At 39.7% G+C, this 18177-nt stretch overlaps 1 long non-coding RNA gene across 1 annotated transcript; it reads left to right on the top strand.

Annotated features, from left to right (window-relative positions):
- The first annotated feature begins 424 nt into the window (after positions 1-424).
- LOC117244631 lies at positions 425-1111 on the top strand. The gene is made up of 2 exons (XR_004498082.1): positions 425-495; positions 891-1111. It is a non-coding gene; the product is annotated as an uncharacterized LOC117244631 (long non-coding RNA).
- Positions 1112-18177: the final 17066 nt, after the last annotated feature.

Below are 18177 nucleotides of genomic sequence, written 5' to 3'. Positions count from 1 at the left end.
TGGTTTTGTTCTTTACCTCTTGTGTGCACCACATTCCCCTCCCTACCCTCTCTTGGGTCACCCATATAAAGCCCACACTAAGCACTTCATCTTCAAGCAGAAGATCATCCCTAGTGGTTGTTTAAAAATACATGATTATGGCCCAAATATTTTTTTCCTAGAAAAATTCATGTTTTGAGGTACATGGAACATTGTAAGAATATTTTTTATAAGAGACATGAAAGAAATCAGGTTGTTTAGATTAAGACTGTGCAACATATTCAAAGGCTTTTTCAGGCTTTTCCATCCTTACATGTCTTTTATAGCCAAAGGAACTTCACTTTGCTTTCTGTCCTGCAGTGCCCAAGGAAAACTGACGGTGCTGCATCTTCAGCAGAAATGTCATGATCTCCCTGTGAAGGAAACAATGCAAAGCCACAGCTCTGCCACAGCAGCACAGAGCAGCCTGCAAGGGCACCGCACTGGGAAAAGGAGAGGTGCCTTCCAGATTCAGCTGTAAGCATGCTTGGCTTGGCTTGGCTTTGCTTTTCTCCCTCCCTCCCACACCCTGACAGTCTGTGCGGGCTGTGAGAACTGTCACTGCACCAGCTGGAGCAGATTTAAATTTCACACGGGAAGTAAAATGTTGGTTATGACAACGAGAATCATTTTACCATTGTGCTGTAGCGTAACAATTACCATTCCCTCTCTCACGTGGCTCCAGCTCACAAACAAAGCCCTGCACTGTAGTTGTAAGCAAGAAGCCTGAGTATTGGCAGCTGAAGCCATTTGTCTCCTGCCTGGCTGGTATCTTCCCCCACACTGCTTTCTGGGGGTTATTTGAAGTTTCTCCTCAGAGCTCTTTACCATCTCAGCGGTGGCTCTGGCCTTGATGGCTTGTCCCTTTCCAGCAGGGAGACGCTGTTCTCTGAGCTACAAACACAGCAGTCAAGACACTGATTGATGGTTGTTCCCTGGTGCTGCAGAGACTGGTGGATGCACCTGGTTTGTTGTGACGTGTAAGTCTGGGCAGATGCTGGCTCTGAAAACAATTTACCTGTATTTGATTGACTCCCCTGTTTATTCATCAAAGCCTTTAGAATAAAGTCCGGACAAGTGTTTTAGTGCTGAAGTCTGTTCAAGCCTTTCTGAATTTCCCAAGCATACATATGCCACTGATTTGAAGTTAACAGATCTGTTGTCTGCAGCATCTTCTCAAACTGTCTCTGTCATAAGGAGCAATCATGTGTTTGTGAAATTCAGTTGCCAAATAGAAGATTAAAGCTCCAGGCTTGATTGTGGCTGTTAGCACCCTTTCAAAGGCAGTAAGTCATTGGTCTAAGGTAATTTACCTTTTCATATTGTTGGACATAGAATACATAGAATTTCTCTGAATGCCCATCTGAAATAACTCTTCTTAGCTAGAGAGTCATTTATTGCACCTGTGATTATTGGAGAAATTGAGAAGGTCTATTTTTTGCACATTAGACCAAAAATGAAACATTTATTTTGACACATTGGGCTACAGCCATCTGTGCCCCAGCATCAAAACAGTTTTTTAATGTTCCATTTCAGCTGTTCCAGTTGGCCTCAAAAGAGCTTAAAACCTGGCAAAAATAGCACCAATGTTTAACTGTGCACAGAAGGTATTATTTATATGTCAGTAGCACATTGTTCACTTTCTAGGTCTTTAACAGCTGTATTTAATGACATGATCCTTTACACATGTTAGTTTTCATGGAACGTGTCACGTGGCTCCTCAGCACAAAGCTGGGGGTCAGAAAGTCATTTTGTGCTTTTCTCTTGTGTACAAGACAGCACACAGGGGCTGCGTGGATTTTCATCATAAGCCAGACACAATATTATTTCATCAAAAGTAATAATGCACTTCCCTGGCATTTGTAGAAAAATTGATTTCTGTTAACCTGAATCTTTTCTTCAGCTATTGGGTGACCGGTTCCATTTGGATCTCTCTGTATAGACAGACAGGGTACGTAATATCCCCACGGGCAAGGAGTAGGACTTGGCTCCCAGATGACCTAATTTTGAAAGACAATAAGATTACTGAACTGAGGTGCAGCTGATATCAGAGCCCAAGGCCACCCCTAAGCTTCACTGCAGTTTATGTGATGGAAGGTCACCTCACTTTAGAGTCTGTAAATTGTAAAACAAACAAAAATATCAGTGGTGCAAAAGGCCTCACAGAAGCCTCTGTTTTAAACAGAGGCCAGTTCTTTATTTCATAGCTCTTTATAATACTTCTATTGTAATTTTTAATTTAATATAAAAGAGTACTGGATACAACATGTTTTTCTAAACTCTAAAAATAATTGTAGCAGTGTATGTAAAAATAAAAACACAACAATCATTTTGGCTGAATATTAGAGGAATATGAGAGAAGTCATCTCAGAAGTAATAACAAAATTAATGTGACAGCTCAAATACTTAAATTTTTTTGGTCTCAAATACTGATAAAATCTTCCAATTCATAAACAATAAATTCCAGATGCTGCCTCATATGACTTTTTTTCCATAAAACTAAGGATGCACATCATTCTGTAGACACATTGCTTATGAGTTACAGGGAAAAAAAAATATCTTCAGCCTGATTTTTAAAGGAAAGTCATGAATTGGTCACCTGGGCAAACTGTGAAAGTTTATGCACAGTTGTAGGTGCTGAAATGAAATCATTAAAGAAATAGATATCATTGAGTTCAAAATCCTGACATTCCATTGGGACAGTAGAGTGAGGGGAAAATAGATATTTCAGAGTTGCCCAGCTGCTGTGTCCTTACAGGCTGTACTGCCCTGTAAAACCCAGAAAGCGTTCAGCGTCCCTCTTCCCACTGGCCAATGCTCAAGCACCTCATTTCAATAAAAAAAAATATTATTCAGGGAAAAGGGTAAAATTTATTAAAGAGGTTTAAGATAAAAGGAAACATTCTGCATTTTTTAATGCATGTGAGGTATTCTAATTGGGAAGTAAATACTACAAATTTGAATTCGTGTGATTCTATGAGCGGTGAGTTGGGCATCAAAACAGCAGCAGCGAGAATCAAAGGATGATCTGTTCAACTGCAAGGTGAAAGCCATAACTGGCTTAAAAAATAGACAGGTGAGCTCCTGTTTGTGTTAAACCTTATTCCCTTCCCTACTGTAATGTCTCCTCCCGTGGTCTCAGCACACAACACATATTATGACACTATTATTTTCCCACACCTCAGTATTGTTCAGGAAGCTTGGGGTTAACAGAAGTGAGCAAAGAAGTCTATTTTTGAGACTGTCTAGGAGTTCACTTTGATTATTCATGGATGAATCAGCATGTCGTCATCTCCGCAGGTCTAGACGTAAGGAAGGTATAAAAACCCAGCCCCATGCAAGTCACGACTGCAGTGCAAGCCCTTTATCTGAGCAGTGTGAAAGCACAGCCACTCTGCAATCAGATGCAGGCTCAGAGGCAGTCAAGCAAGAGCAGTTCAGCTAAAGCTCTGGGGAAGAAAAGAAAATCCTGGCCTGAAATGTTGTGAAATATAAATAACAAGACCAGTTTTGGTTGGATAAGCATATGCTGAATGACATGTGAAAGAAATAATATTCTATAAAACAGAGAAGTCTCTCTTTCCCCAAAGGTAAAGCAGTTCATTGCAGTTTAAGACCTTTCTTGTTCTTGTGACTCTGCCATACCTGCAAATGCCATCTGCACTGACGAATTTTCATTGCATCAGTATCATCAAGAGAAAGGTGCATGGGCATCTAGCTTTTTTCTTGTTTCTTTAGTCAGCAGCTTCAATATTTTCCTTTCTCCATAAAACTCATAAGAGGTAAAGGCTCACTAGGGATTTCAGAGCAATGCAAATTTTATAGATGAGATCAAGTATTATCTAAAACTTACTTGTTAGCAATTCTTTAAAGTCCTGTAGGGCAGTTGGTGCACATTAAAAGATGTTTCCACAGAAATCTGGCGATTTTCAAGCCCATCCTTCAGTATTTTCCAGCAGCAAACCATGGTTTAGCCACTGCACCTGTAATGGGATTCCCTGCAATGTTGCCTAAGCTACAATCTTTGTTTTGATTAATATCTCAGGGGCAAAATTTTCTGACATGGGTGAATGTAAGATGCTGGAATAATATGCACAGGAAAAGCTTATATTATTTAAAAATTAAACTAAATTTGTGTAAGAGACTAAAATATTGCTTCTGCCTAGAAAATATAGCTCTCTGATATGTGTTACAAAATGTGAAGGCACAGGAAATGTTAATGAAGGCCAGGGGAAGACTGTGTCACTAGAAGACACGAAGTAGAAGCAATGAGTTCAATATCACAACAGCAGAGGTTTTATTTCCAAGGAGGCAAAAGCCTTTATTTCAGGGTTTTCAACCCTTTTTATAAGGTGTTCCGATACAGGTTAACCTGATTGGTACAAGGAACAACACCTCTCTCATCCCGTCGGTGGGACAAGAGAGAAAACCCTCGGAACATCTGGGTCATTGTTTTGAGAACTAAAATCTTACACAACAGTCCTTGAGAGAGAAAAGTATCCCAAAAGACTTTCCCTTGGGAAACAGATCAGCCACTGACAGGGTGAAGCTCTCTCAGGTTCAGAAAATCATGTCCACAAGTGGATATATCACAGTGGACTGTACAGAGCAAGCTGAACAATCTGATTTGTTCACCCAACCCCTGCACTGCACAATGACCCCACTGCCTTCTTACTCCGTGAAAAGTCCTCAAGTGCCTTGTACAAGGTCCCTTTCTTATTCAAGTAGATTTAATCCATTGATCTGTATGTGCCAGGTATGAAAAGTGCTCTGTGTTTGAACTAATAATTCATTGCACCTTGTCTATGATTATAATGAGGTAAAACAGTGGCCCAATACCACCAAGCTGGCAGATGCAAGTCGTCCATCCAGATGAAATTAATGTGAGAATATCTGTCCAGTCTGGCCCACATCAGCACAGGATGCCTGAAATATATAAACAGAGACATATTAGTGAGTAAATGATAGTCAGTGTAGATATTTTTTAAATTTTCATGAAAACAGAGAGAGATGAGAGAATATCTGGAGAGGGACCAATTACAAATAACCCACACGCGCATGCATAATTAACAGGATTCAAGAAGCACTAATGATCATTCTTTTAACACAGCATAAGTCTGCCTAGAGAGGTGAACACATCAAAAAAACTCAGCATGAAATTTTTAAAAAATCTTTGACTAGTTGGGCTTTGGGGAGCTTGTCAGTTTATTAACATTACTTTAACCTAATTTTAATTTTGTTTAATGTGATTTCTTTTTCTGTGAAGCTCTTTGAAAAAACTGTTGTTTATGCAAATAAACTACATGGAAAATTGGTTTTGTAACTAAATGACAGCTGACAGACTAGGCTGTAATAGTCAGCTGGGAACTTCCAAAGCATGATTTGTTTACTCTAGTACAAATTGCATAGCTATGATTATTAGGGACAGTAAATATCTTAATAGTGGCTATTTTAATTAACAGAGTCCTACAGCTGGATCTCAGTCCCCACTAAGACTGTTTTGTGCTGCTCCAGTGACAGCAAAAACAGCCATAATCCTTATTTCTGTTCTTGCCCTATTTAATATTTCAGAGAATCTGGCATAATGAAGGTCAGATTTGTCCCATTCATTTCCTACCAAAACGTTGTTTCTTGCTTGAATGTTTGCACAAAGAATATATCCTACCATTTTTATCCTCACTGGCAGCTCTGACTTCACCGTTTGCCTTCATCTGACTCCACAGAGTTTTTTTCTGCCTGGGATGCAAACCCTTTAAGAAATCTCTCTTGTCTAAATAATTATATTCTATTTCAGTGTCAGAACTTTTTAATTTTTAGAATTTATTTCTTCGTTTGAATGACAAGGTATTTTTGCCACGGAGTTCTAGAGAATTTTTTAAAAAGCATAATCAGCAGCAATAATAATAAAAAACCCCAAATACCTACCTCTATAGCTGATGCATGATCTGAAAGTAATATAACAATTTTCTCACATTTTCAAATGTAGAAATATGGATGCTAAGTAGGCAAAAAGCTGTTGCACATGTTGCGACTTTCCTGCCAGAACAAGGTTTTGCCTGCTGACAACAATTTAAAATAGCACTTTATTATGGAATTATGCAGCATCATAGGCAGCAGCTTCATTTCTGAGAGCCTGATAATCTCAGAGATATCTTTATTAACTGATTGATATTTGGTCATTTTGTTCAAGCAATTTGTGCAAACATCTGAGTCTCTATTCTTCCTTACATCAAAGCTCTTCCAAACCCACATCATCCTAGCTCCTCTGCAGAGGAGGATGAAGGGAGGCCAATTGCAGGGACCATGGAAACCCTCAGCAGGTGAATTACCAGGGGGTGAAGGATGCCACCAGCTCTCTCCTCACATGAGTGCTCTGATGAACAAGTGAACCCCCTTTCAAAATTACTGACTTTGAATTTCAACATATTTTCTTCTTGTCCTCTTTTCTTAGGGTCTTTTCACACCTGTGGATTTCCCTTATTAGGAGGGACTGGGCATTTGCTTTCTATTCTGCTTTGCTCCACCCCTGGCTGCTCAGAATGCCACAGGCAGTGGCACAAATCAGTGAAGGTGCTGCAGGGAAAGAGTCATTTGAGTCATTTGAAGGAGAAAAATTTGAAGGAGATGGTGACAGCAGTAGTCAGGTGAGCAGTGCCTTAAATGAAATATTCCTAATCCAGCTAGGTGACCACCTGAGACTACTGAGAAGCAGTAGAAATATTAGGATAGGAATTAAAATCGTCTGAGCAACAAAAGAGATGAAACTGAATTATGATGCAAGGTGTCAAGCCAGATATAATTAGGGTAGCCCAGCTGAGGTAGAGTAATAATGATAGGGTGCAACATAAATAGGAAGAATACACATTGTTCAGGCAAGATAGAAATAAAAGGCAGCGTGGTGAAAGAGTATTATAATGTATAATGTGCTAGGCTTAAAAAAATAAAAATAAAAAAAAGATGTGATAAAATGGATAAGTTTGAGTAAAAAACAATTTAGGGAAGGATCGGAAAAAGGTTTGGATAATGTTGTCTGCTTTAGCCCCCTAGAGTTTAATTTGCACAGGGTAAAGATCTCCATAATGTTATTAGAAAGAGAAATATTAGCATTAGGGAAGATTTACTGTCTTTATGGAAGATTTTGACCTTCCAGAAACGGGCTTTAGAACAAATATTACTAATAATGGCACAGTGGAGGAATATCTAGCCATAGTAAGTAAAAGACTTTTTCACTGAACAAAGGAAGTATGAGAAAGCCATGCATTTAAGAAGGAAAGTAATAATGATGCATTTGGAGTTCAACATCAATTTCAAACATCAGATTTGAACAGTCACAACATATTTGTGAGTCACTAATGTAATAGGGAAGAAAAAAAGTAAAAACTGTTCTCAGATGCATGAGGCAAACTTTAAAAAAAAGCAAAACCAGAATACTAGACACTATTTAAAGTTTATCTGCAGCACAATAAACAGCTCTGGTTAGCTATTTTTTTTAAAAAAAAAAAAGCATTCTGATATCAATTTGATGTTAGACCTCTTCTATTTGACCTGAAGAGTACAAAAGGACAATATATAACAACTTTTGAAGGCAGAATAAAGTTTGATAAAATATGATCTTGGCTTGTTTAGAGAAAATAAATCAGGGCTGCAGGGGGTAGTAACACAAGGAAAGGAAAAGAATTATTGAAGCATAAATGATACCATTGGCTTAAAACCAACTGGACCTATGCTAATTCAAATATAGACTAAGAGATCATTAATCACTGGAAGATTTAATTTCGCAGACACACCAAGACAAAGACAAAGAACACAGTGAAGTTATAAAGCTGAGATTTAATAATTGAGGTGGTCACTTCAGGTGATCCTTTCATCCAGGAGAGATGAGGTGATTTTGATTCTTGGTGCCAATGAACAACTGAGATATTTTGTCCTGAGATTTTGCATACTTTACAGAAAAGAGCGATTTCCAATTTGTTTATGAGGTGATTGCCTTTCATTACTCCCTGATCTTATAACTTGTCACTTACTTGGATAGTGCCACAATATATGCTCTTACAATAACTAAGTCACAAGGCTTTCTTTTCATATTTATCTGAATGCATTTAGAAGAAAAATGCAAAATGAGAAAAAATTATTATATTATATACTATAATTCTATTGTAAAAACATAATTTCATAAATTAAATGGTTTTATTTATATTGTGTTACTATGGAGATACAGTAGGTTATATTGAGAGAAAAAAGGCATTTGGTTAGATAGATTCCTACTCTTATATAATAAAAGGGAGTTAAATGAACACACACCCCTCCTGAGGGGAAGTTGTATGGGGAGGGCTGAGGTCACTCAGTCTGTTCAGCCTGGAGGAGACGGAGGGGAGACCTCAGTGCAGTCAAAACTTCCTCACGAGGGGAAAAGGAGGGGCAGACACTGCCATCCTCTCTGTGCTGACAGTGGCAGGACTTGAGGAAATGGCCTGACATTGTGCCAGGGGAGGTTTAGGAAGGATATCAGTATGAGGTGCTTGCCCCAGAGGGTGGCTGGGCACTAGGACAGGCTCCCCAGGGAAGGGGTCACAGCAGCAGGCTGACAGAGTTGGAGAAGCTTTTGGACAAAGCACACGAAGTGTGCTCTCAGGCACTCGGTGTGACTCTTGGGGATGTTCCTGTGCAGGGCCAGGAACATCCCCAAGGATGGCATTGATCCCCAGGTTGGACTCAATGATCCTTGTGGGTCCCTTCCAACTCAGCATATGCTGTGATTCTGTGATTATATGATTTCCCTTTCAAGTTCAAGAAACGTGATTCTTACTGGCTGAAGATTCAAGTGGACATCTCTGATTTACTTTGTTAGCAATGGTAACTACAGCTAGCTTTTCCTCTAGAAGTCAGTGTTTTTCCATGAGAACTAAGATACTATGGCACAACTGTCTGGCAAACTACAAAAGCCAGAAATAAAGTTACCAGATATATGGTAGGGTCATTATTTCAAACATCAGATGCAAGAGCCTCGAAGTTTCATAAAGCACCCTGGGACTTGTTACATAAATGATACAAAAAAATAACTTCCACTATGGTATATGACAAAGTGGCTAAAGCTATTGCCTTTTCAGATCATAGTAAACCCTAATGACCTGTGTGATGGAGACTTGCTTATAGAACTGTTTATGTTGCAGATATATGATGAAATGGAGCAGAGTCTCTGCTATTCAAGCCTCTTAAGGTAATGTTAGAGATGGGGGAAACAACCTGAGTATCAAGATAACCAGCCTGGTCCTTCTTAGCTGGCTTTGTTTTATCGAAGTGTAAGTCCCTCGTTACATAATGCAATGTCATACACTCTGTCTTCACTAAAAACCATCTCACACTATTAGTTCCAGGTGTTCCCAGGCAGTGATCAGGATTGATGACCTTACAGCATGCTCTGGCTCATCACCCCAGGAGCTCCTTGATACTTTTATTGAAGCCACCACCTTACTGCTGAAACTCAGGGCTAAATGCATCAGCTATAGCTGTCAGGGCCCTCTCAGCATCACCTTGCAGAAGTGAAGCATTCAGGCACATTTGGAGGGCTACAAAAATAAGTGAGCTGGTGACTAGAGAGAAGCAATAACCCATAGAGAGCCACCTGCAGACTGTCAATTAAAGCTGCCATCCCACAGCTGAACCTGTTTTTAGCTCCATACTATAGGACTGCTTTCTTAATGCATTAAGTGCAGTCAGGATATGTGTCCTTAATTTTGTACCCTGCTTACAAAACCTAGCTATGCATTGCTTTGGTTTGCCATGCAGTAGAAGAAGTAATTTTATGACCTTGGGGACTAAAGTCCTTCCTCTGTCATTCACTAAGAATTAATTTGCCAAAAAAAAATCAATCTAGGCTGTTCTTGCAGCAAACAAAAAGATATGTCTGAGCTAAGTTGCCCCAGATGAATCATAAAATATAACTTAATAGGCACATGCATCTGTTTCATGGAAACTACAGGGGAGAAGAAAATTATGTGAGTATTTTAAAGGTTCCTTAGTAATGATGAGTTCAATTTTATATTGATAATGCAAAATTGAAGTTATAAAGAGGAAATTACACCAAAAAATAGCTTCTTTTTCTCTTTTGATTCCCCTTCCTTTCTTATTTTATGTGGATTTTAATAGGTTGCTATTATGAGAGAGATTCTTTTTTGTCTGCTGCCCCTGACATACAGATTTGTTTGTATTTATTTGTCTCCTGAAGCTAAATTCAGAAGTGCAGAAGCACTTCTGGCAGATTCTCTCCTTATGGTTGGTTTAAACTACCTAGACCACTGTAATACTGCTGCGGTTTACAGGAATGATGCAAAGAGACAATTGACCTTTATTTTCTGCCCTCAGATAGCAGACAAAAGCTCATGGTCCCCTTACGTGGCAGAGGTCAGAATTTACCAAGACCAGCATTAACTGCTATAGAGAACAAAGCACTAAGGTAAGAAATGTGATGAGTAGAGTACAGAAAAATATCATATATATCTGTTTTGTGATACTGAAGGGTGAATATTGGCTTGTTTTGTGCCTTGTATTATCCAGACAAGATTTCTTCAGTCTGTCACCAACACAGCATCTTGTCAGCTGTGCTGTCTTGCAGGCGCAGAAATGTCATTTTTGCTTTCATCCTTTCTTTCCTGGCAATACAGTGGGGACAAAAAAAAAGTTGCTAATGTTAAAGAGAACATTGCTGCAAAACTCAACAAGGACGAAAGCAGGCATCTGAGAGTCATAGAATGGTTTGGGCTCCAAGGGACTTTTAAAGGCCAGCTAGTCCAAACCCTTGCAGGGAGCAGGGACAAGACCAGGTTGCTCAGAGCCCCATCCAACCTGACCTTGAATGTCTCCAGGATGGGGCACCATCTTTCTGGGAAATCTGTTCCGATGCTTCACCCACCCTCACCCTAAGTAATTTCTTCCTTATATGTAGTCTGAATCTACCTTCTTTGAATTTAAAACCATTAGCCCTTGTTTTATTGCAACAGGCCCTCCTTGTACACCCCCTTAAAGCACTGAAATGCTGCAGTAAGATCTCCCTGGAGCTTTTCCTTCTCCAGGCTGAACAAACCCAGCTTTCTCAGGCTTTTCTCATAGCAGAGGCGTCCCAGCCCTCTGATCATTTATCCAGCCCTCCTGTAGACTTGCTCCAACAGGTCCCTGTCCTTCTTGTGCCAAAAATCCCAGAGCTGGACACTGCACTCCAGGTGGGGTCTCATAAGAGTGGAGCAGAGGGACAGATTCCACTCCCTCACCCTGCTGGCCACACCATTTGTGATGCAGCCCAGGACATGTTTGGCTTTCTGGGCTGCCAGTGCACACTGCCAGCTCATGTCCAGCCCCTCCAAGAGATCTACCAGCACCCTCAAGTCCTTCTCTGTGGGACTGCTCTTAATGATCTCTTCTCCCAATCTGTATCCATGTCTGGGATTGTCCTGATCCAAGTGCACTTGGCTTTGTTGAAGCCCATGAGGCCCAGGTCCCTCTGATGGCATCCCATCCTTCAGGTGTGTCAAACCACCACTCAGCTTGGTCATCCCTGCACATTTGCTGAGGGTGCACTAAATCCCAACAGCTTTGTCACTGATGAAGATTTTAAACAAACTTTATCCCAGTATGGATCTCTGAGGGGCACCACTTGTCACTGGTGTCAATCAGGTCTCTGAGCCATTGACCTCGACACTCTGGATGACTGTACAAACAATTCCTCATCCGCTGAACAATCCAATTATCAAACCACTCACTCTCCAGTTTAGAGAGAAGGGTGTTTTGAGGGACTGTGCCAAACGCTTTACAGAAATACAGACAAATGTCACCTGGAGCCTTTCCCTTGCCCACTGAGGTATCTCTCCATCACAGAAGGCCCCTGGGCTGGACAGGCAGGTGAAGCTGTGCTGGCTGTCCCAAATCTCCTCCATGTGCCTTAGCAGAGCTTCTGAGAGGATCTGTCCCATGATCTTCCCAGGCACACAGGGAAGGCTGACAGGTTTCTGGGGTCCTCCCTTCTACTCTCTTTAATAATTGGTGCAGTGTTTGCCTTTTTTCTTGTCTGTAAAGAGTAATGCAGCTGCCCAGTGATGTAAAGCCAGTTATTCTGAGGTCACATTGATGGCAATACAGAGAAAGTCTGAAATTTGAACATGAGGTTCCAGCACACTGCCTTTTTGGAGATTCCTGACAGGGACAGATGTAGTAACCTCTTGACTCCTGGCTGAGTTATCCAAAGGTTACTTGAATTTCATAAACTTCACTGGACTGCAAGATACTCCATTCTACATGGGGAAAATTTCATTCCTAAATGCTATCAGTCTGTGTGGGTTTTTTTTACGCTTAATCTTGATAGATTCCAGCATGAGGGCTGACTGCAAAAATTTGATTTCAATAATAGAGTTACTGTAAATGTGAAATTTGGGGCTTTCACCTGTTGGATTTTGTTACTGGATTAAGAAATTTTCTAACAATAATAGTAAAAGCTCTTTGCTCTATCCTTTCCCCTCTCTTTCCCCAGTGCACATTAATAGCACTGACAGTTGTCAGCATCCCCTTTGTTGTCAGTGCTGGCAGGCAAGAGGATGGACAGAGAAATGTGTTTATTTCACCAAAATAAAAGCTTGTGATGATCATAACTCTAATGCCTCTGAACTGTAAGTCATTCTCCCTGAAATGTCAAACAATGTAAGCTGAACTGTGAGACAAACAACTTGGTCACAAAGAGAGGATATCTCTCCTTCAAAATAAAAGAAAACTAAGCCACCACAAACACACAAAAGAACACGAGCTACAGGCACTGCTATTATAGCTAGAGCTTCCCAAAGGATTCCTCTTCTCACAGGATTCCTTTTTCACAATTAAAAATTTTGAACAAGTTAGACATTTTCCTCGCAAATACTGTGGGCAAATAAAATCTGGAAAACATTCTGTTTCTGTTTTTATAAACATGGGAGAAAAATCACCATATATTGAGAAGCAAATTTTCACTGTCAGTCTTTGAAGGACAAAAATATTTTCTTTCAGCTCTAGGTTATAAACTATGACAGTAAAATTAGCTCTTGGGAGGATGCAGGTTCTCTTGTACTAAGCCCCAGGTACACTGATGGTTTCATACTTTCAAAGATTTTAGGAAGGCCCCCATATTTGACATATCATGGCTATATAAAAATTTTACAGTTGTATATTAAAAATCTGATGAGAAACATTGTACCAAATATCTCTGAATTTCCAGGTCTCTGATTGCCTACTGTTATGTGAAGCTCTCATTTTGTTTCATGGATAAAGTGAGTACAATTTTTCTCATTTTTGCCCTGAGTAAAATTGTTTTGATAAACCAGAAAAAGCTTGATATAATGAAGGTCAATATAAATCTATTTTATATAATAAAATTAATATAAACTAAGGTTAGAATTTAAATGCACAAACTTGTCAAAGAGATAATGTAGCCATTTCTCCTCTTTGCTGCTCGTGGCATTTCAAAACTCTGACCATTTTTAGTGAAGAGTGAAATTCTGGTTTTGCTACATCATGTGTTCCTGAGAGCAGCCACTTGTAACTCGTTTTCATAGGGTTTGGAGGCCAGAAGTGACCACCTACTCTGACTGATATGAGAGACCTCTCTGACTGAGAGACACCAGGGATCATTTTTGATTAACAAATATTCTCCAGAAAGCAAATTGACACTTAGTCAGTATTGTTAATTTCAATAGTTTATGTTAAAACTTGTGCTGTCTGTACAATATAAACCTCATCTTCTGCTTCCAGTGAGTATTTCTGATCCCCACCAAGACTGTTCTTGGTGAGCATGTGTTCTCCTCTTTAGAGGTAAACGTATTACAATCCAGACTTTCGGATAAGCTAAGCGAATTTGTTTCACTAAGTTGTTTGGTATTTCTCAGGGTTCTACCATCATTGCTGTGATGCTGGTTTTGCAGTTTTTTCATATATTTATATATATATAATTTTTTTTAATTTTTTTTTTTGCTGGGCACCAGGGCTCTGAAGCATTTTGTGTCTCTTTCCTATGGCAGTTACTGGTTCAAAAATCCCACGTTTCTATACACTAAATAACTTGTATTCATAGGGTCTGTTCCCGCCAATCTTCAAGACAATTTTAAAGAGAACAGCACAGATGTGTGGGCGTTTTTGTTTTTTCCCTTGTGAAAGCCATTTAAGTTAAACAACAGTTCTGAAATGAGAAATTACATGGTCATGCATATGTCCACCCTGCATAAGCCCACGGAGTGAACTGCACAGTCTATTACCCCAGGCAAAGCAAATTGACAGCTTGTCTGGGGAGATTTCATTTGCTTCCCACTGGCTTGGCAAAGCCACCTAATATCTGCCTGTAAGTGAGCGTGTAGATGTGTGCTGAGCATGGCCTGGGACCCCTGCAGGCTGCAATCACTTCTCTGTGACACCAGGAGAGGTACTGGTAGCCAGAATTTCAGAAGAGCACTGTAGGGATGATATCCAGAGTGAAATGTGAGACTCTGTTTCACACAGGAGTATTAGAACATACCTTACACAAGTGAACCTCATCCATCAGCAGATACAAATCCCACCAGTCATATTCTAGAAAGCTTTATTGTTGCTTTCTAATTTAAATATGGCCTGGATGGTATTTGGTGGGGCTCTCTTTAATCTCTACTTTTATAATATTCAGATATACAAAAAAAAAAAAAATCTTTTCCGAGATTTAACTTGGAATTTAACTTGGTCTTTGTTGCATTTTGTCAATATAATCCCTTTATAGTATTTTTTTTCTCCCAGGAGAAATCAGGCATAGATACACTATAATCTATTTTTAAAGTTCTTCTGGAGAAAATTCGGCAATCTATAATTTGATCTTGTATCTGAGATATTGCATTTTGAGTTCAGGAACTTTTATACAAAAAAGTGCAGTGTTTCAGTCCATTAGTTGCTCATTTCAGTTTGACTCAGCTTTAACTGGATTGAACATTGTGCTAATGAGATAGATTGGAAATGGCCTTCAGTAGAATGAATGATTTGATGATCTCTACTAATTTGCTATAGGACAATGACCACATTAAGGAGATGCATTTTTTCTGGCCTAGAAAAGACTTCAGGCTATGTACTAATGGGGAGGGGAAAAAAAAGGAACTGGCTCCTATGCTTTTTTGATATCCCTTGTCCAAATATGTTTCTAAAACACACAAAGAAGATTCTTTACAACTACAACGTGCAGATTTACATTACATATATATGTCCCAGCTTGCTTTCACTTGTCCAAACTGTTGCTCTCATTATAGCAGAACCTGCAGCTTATGTTTCATTTCAAACCACTGTTTGTAGAATTGAGTTTCAAATCATCTGAAGTGTCTTACCTCTCTGGCTCTGTAGTATTCAACAAGAAAAATTCTGCCTTGCTAGAAGGATGGATCAAATATATCCTTTTTTCCCCTTTTCACCAGCAGAAAGATTAGAATGAAATGACCCTGATTAAAATGCCAGTAGCTCCCCTATCAGCAATGAAGTTGCACCACCAATGAAAATAGCTAGCAGTAGGACAAAACCTGGCAGGGACAGTGTTCAGCTCTAACAAGAGAATTCCCAGTGTGTTTCCAGGCCAGCTTCCCCAGAGCAGGCATTCAGCACCGTGCTGCTGTGCAGTGAAGGCTTCTAGCAAGCTCCTTCCCTGACAGACTGCACCAGCAAGCCAAGCACAGGGTTCCTCAAACAAACTGCTGTGGAGGTCAGCAAGGAGGCACAAGAAAGGCTGAGGTGTGGTTATCCTGAATTTAGAGCCAGTGTATTTGAAGATGTGACTTGCAAGAGTGCTGAAAAATTCTCCTGTGTGTTAAAACATGCACGATTTCTGGTGGGAGTTGTTCACAGCCCAGAACATTATATTCAATAAAACCTGGCGTGGGGTTGGAAGGAGAAGAAGATAATGTGAAGAGGGTATTTCAAAATTTCTATTGTTAACTAGTCTTTATTTGAACATCAATTTGATCATTTTAAATTACATTTTCTATGTGTGAATCATGAAGTGGCTTTTAGGTCAAGCTAATCAGAACAGCTAAAACCACCTTCTTGCTGTCCTACAGGGTCTCATTAACCTACACAGAAGAGGAAACCTGCCACTTCTCACTGTGTTTCATTTAATTTCTGCTCAAGTAACCAGCCTATTTCCACTTGTCTAAGCTGTCACAAGAAAAAAAATTGAGCCTGAAACATTAGGTTTATAAATATTCAATGTGACATGCTTCTTTTTTTTTTCTTTTGATACATAAGGCTGTGTCACAAGGAAGTCCCCTCTTATCTCCAGAAATGACCAATAGAGGAGGAGTCAGGATTTACCAGTATTTTGGAGCTCAACATCCCCTTGTGCCTAAACTTGGCTTTCACATTGAACAGGCAGCGTTGGATGTTGGCCTTTTTTCACCATCAGCTGAAATCTGCACTAACTACTTTCACTGACAAACTTGGCTTTAGGAAGAGGAATCTGTATTTCATTAAGCAGTTGGAGCATTTAAAGTACTAATCTTTACTAATTACAGCTATTTAAATGTTAGCCATCTAAATCAAGCTAATCACAGAGACAACAACTGACCTTACAGGCAAAAGACTTTAAATCAAAAATTTTTCCATTGAGATAGGCAGGACATATCACCTTCTTTGAAAGCCTTGTTCTCTCCACTGTCTCTAAACACAAACTAGCAAATGGCTCATACTGTATGCCTGACTTCCAGAGCTGAAGCAGATGAGACAAATCCCACCTTTAATGAGGTAGTGCCTACCTGGTCCCAGCCCTGCTTATCAGCTACTCCAGGAGGTTACTCAAAAGAGATTTCACTGGCTCTTCCCTCTTTTACTGGCAAATCACAGTTTGAGTCATAACTGGACCCATCAAAAATGGGTTTCTGTGACCTCATTTTAGCTTGTCTATTCTCATTTCAATATTAAATAAATAAGCAAGAAGCTGTTTTTTTCAGCCTGTCTTCACAGACTCTGAAAGCTCATCTGCAAGTTTGACTAGGGCTGAATGGATTATTCAAAGCAGGCATATTTGCCACTTGGAAGGGAATTGTTTTGGTTCTATTCATCAGAACAATAGTGAAGTGAGAATCCAAATGTGCTCACTGTGGGTGCCTGTAATGCCTTTATCCATATGCATTGCTGTAGTCAACGTTTTGTCACATGGACCCTTCATGTCAAGTCTGAATCATCTTGCACCTAGTTAAGGTATTGTCAGAACACTTTCTCATTTCATAACTTTTTACCTTGTTATCAACTTAAACATTTAAAGGCAAATCATCTTTTGCCAACTTCCTGTAATACATAGTAGTATATAAACAACAGTATATTTGAAGTCTGTAAAATTTCATACTTATTTCATATTTTTGTCAAAGTAAATGACTCTGCTGGCCATTTTGAACAAAATGAGCTCTCTCATGGCTAATTTCAGTTTACTGTTTCTCACCAGTTTTACTGAAGCTGGATTGTCATTTAAAAATAATATTAATTTTTTTTCTTTTCTTTTCTCCTTTTTTTTTAATAATACATTTGTAATAGAAAACACTTCTGGAGCTAAAGCAACTAAATTATTTAATTTTTTGTAATAGCATTGCACATTAAAGTTCCCTGTTGCTCCTGTATGTTCCCCCAGCTGTAATACAGAAGACAGGGTGAGAGATATACAGGAACAAGTGATTTTTCTCCATGGTTTCATGGAAGTTCTTATGTGAATGGTTCAAAATTATCGCAAGGTAAATGGTGCAAGGCAGAGAAAGGCTGGGCAGTCTGGAGAGATCTCCAGAATCTCACATTTATTTTTAAGGAATAGCTGTGCTGTTTGTCCTTCTGAGGCGTGATGAGTGGGTTCCTGGAGGGAGCAGGTACCTCCCAGTTCCAAAGGCAATTGTGCTGCCATGGGCACGTCTTCATGCCACCTTCTTGTTGAAATGCATGAGAAATTTAGACACAGGCACACGGACTAGTTCTCTATGCTGAGGGCAAGGCCCTGAGCTCTCAGCTTCTTTAGCAGAAGATCACAGCAGACTGGTGTGCATGCTTGGATCAAGGCCCAGTCTCAGATGGCAGTTTAGTATAAATTATTTTAACCTTGGTCAGGAAGCAGCAGACAGACTCACATGGTCACCTATCCTCCGTCCTGCTGGCGCACAGCTGCTCTCC

Source organism: Parus major, chromosome 6, assembly GCF_001522545.3.
Source record: "Parus major isolate Abel chromosome 6, Parus_major1.1, whole genome shotgun sequence".
Taxonomy (NCBI): Eukaryota; Metazoa; Chordata; class Aves; order Passeriformes; family Paridae; genus Parus; species Parus major.
This window is presented reverse-complemented; position numbering and strand designations above follow the sequence as displayed.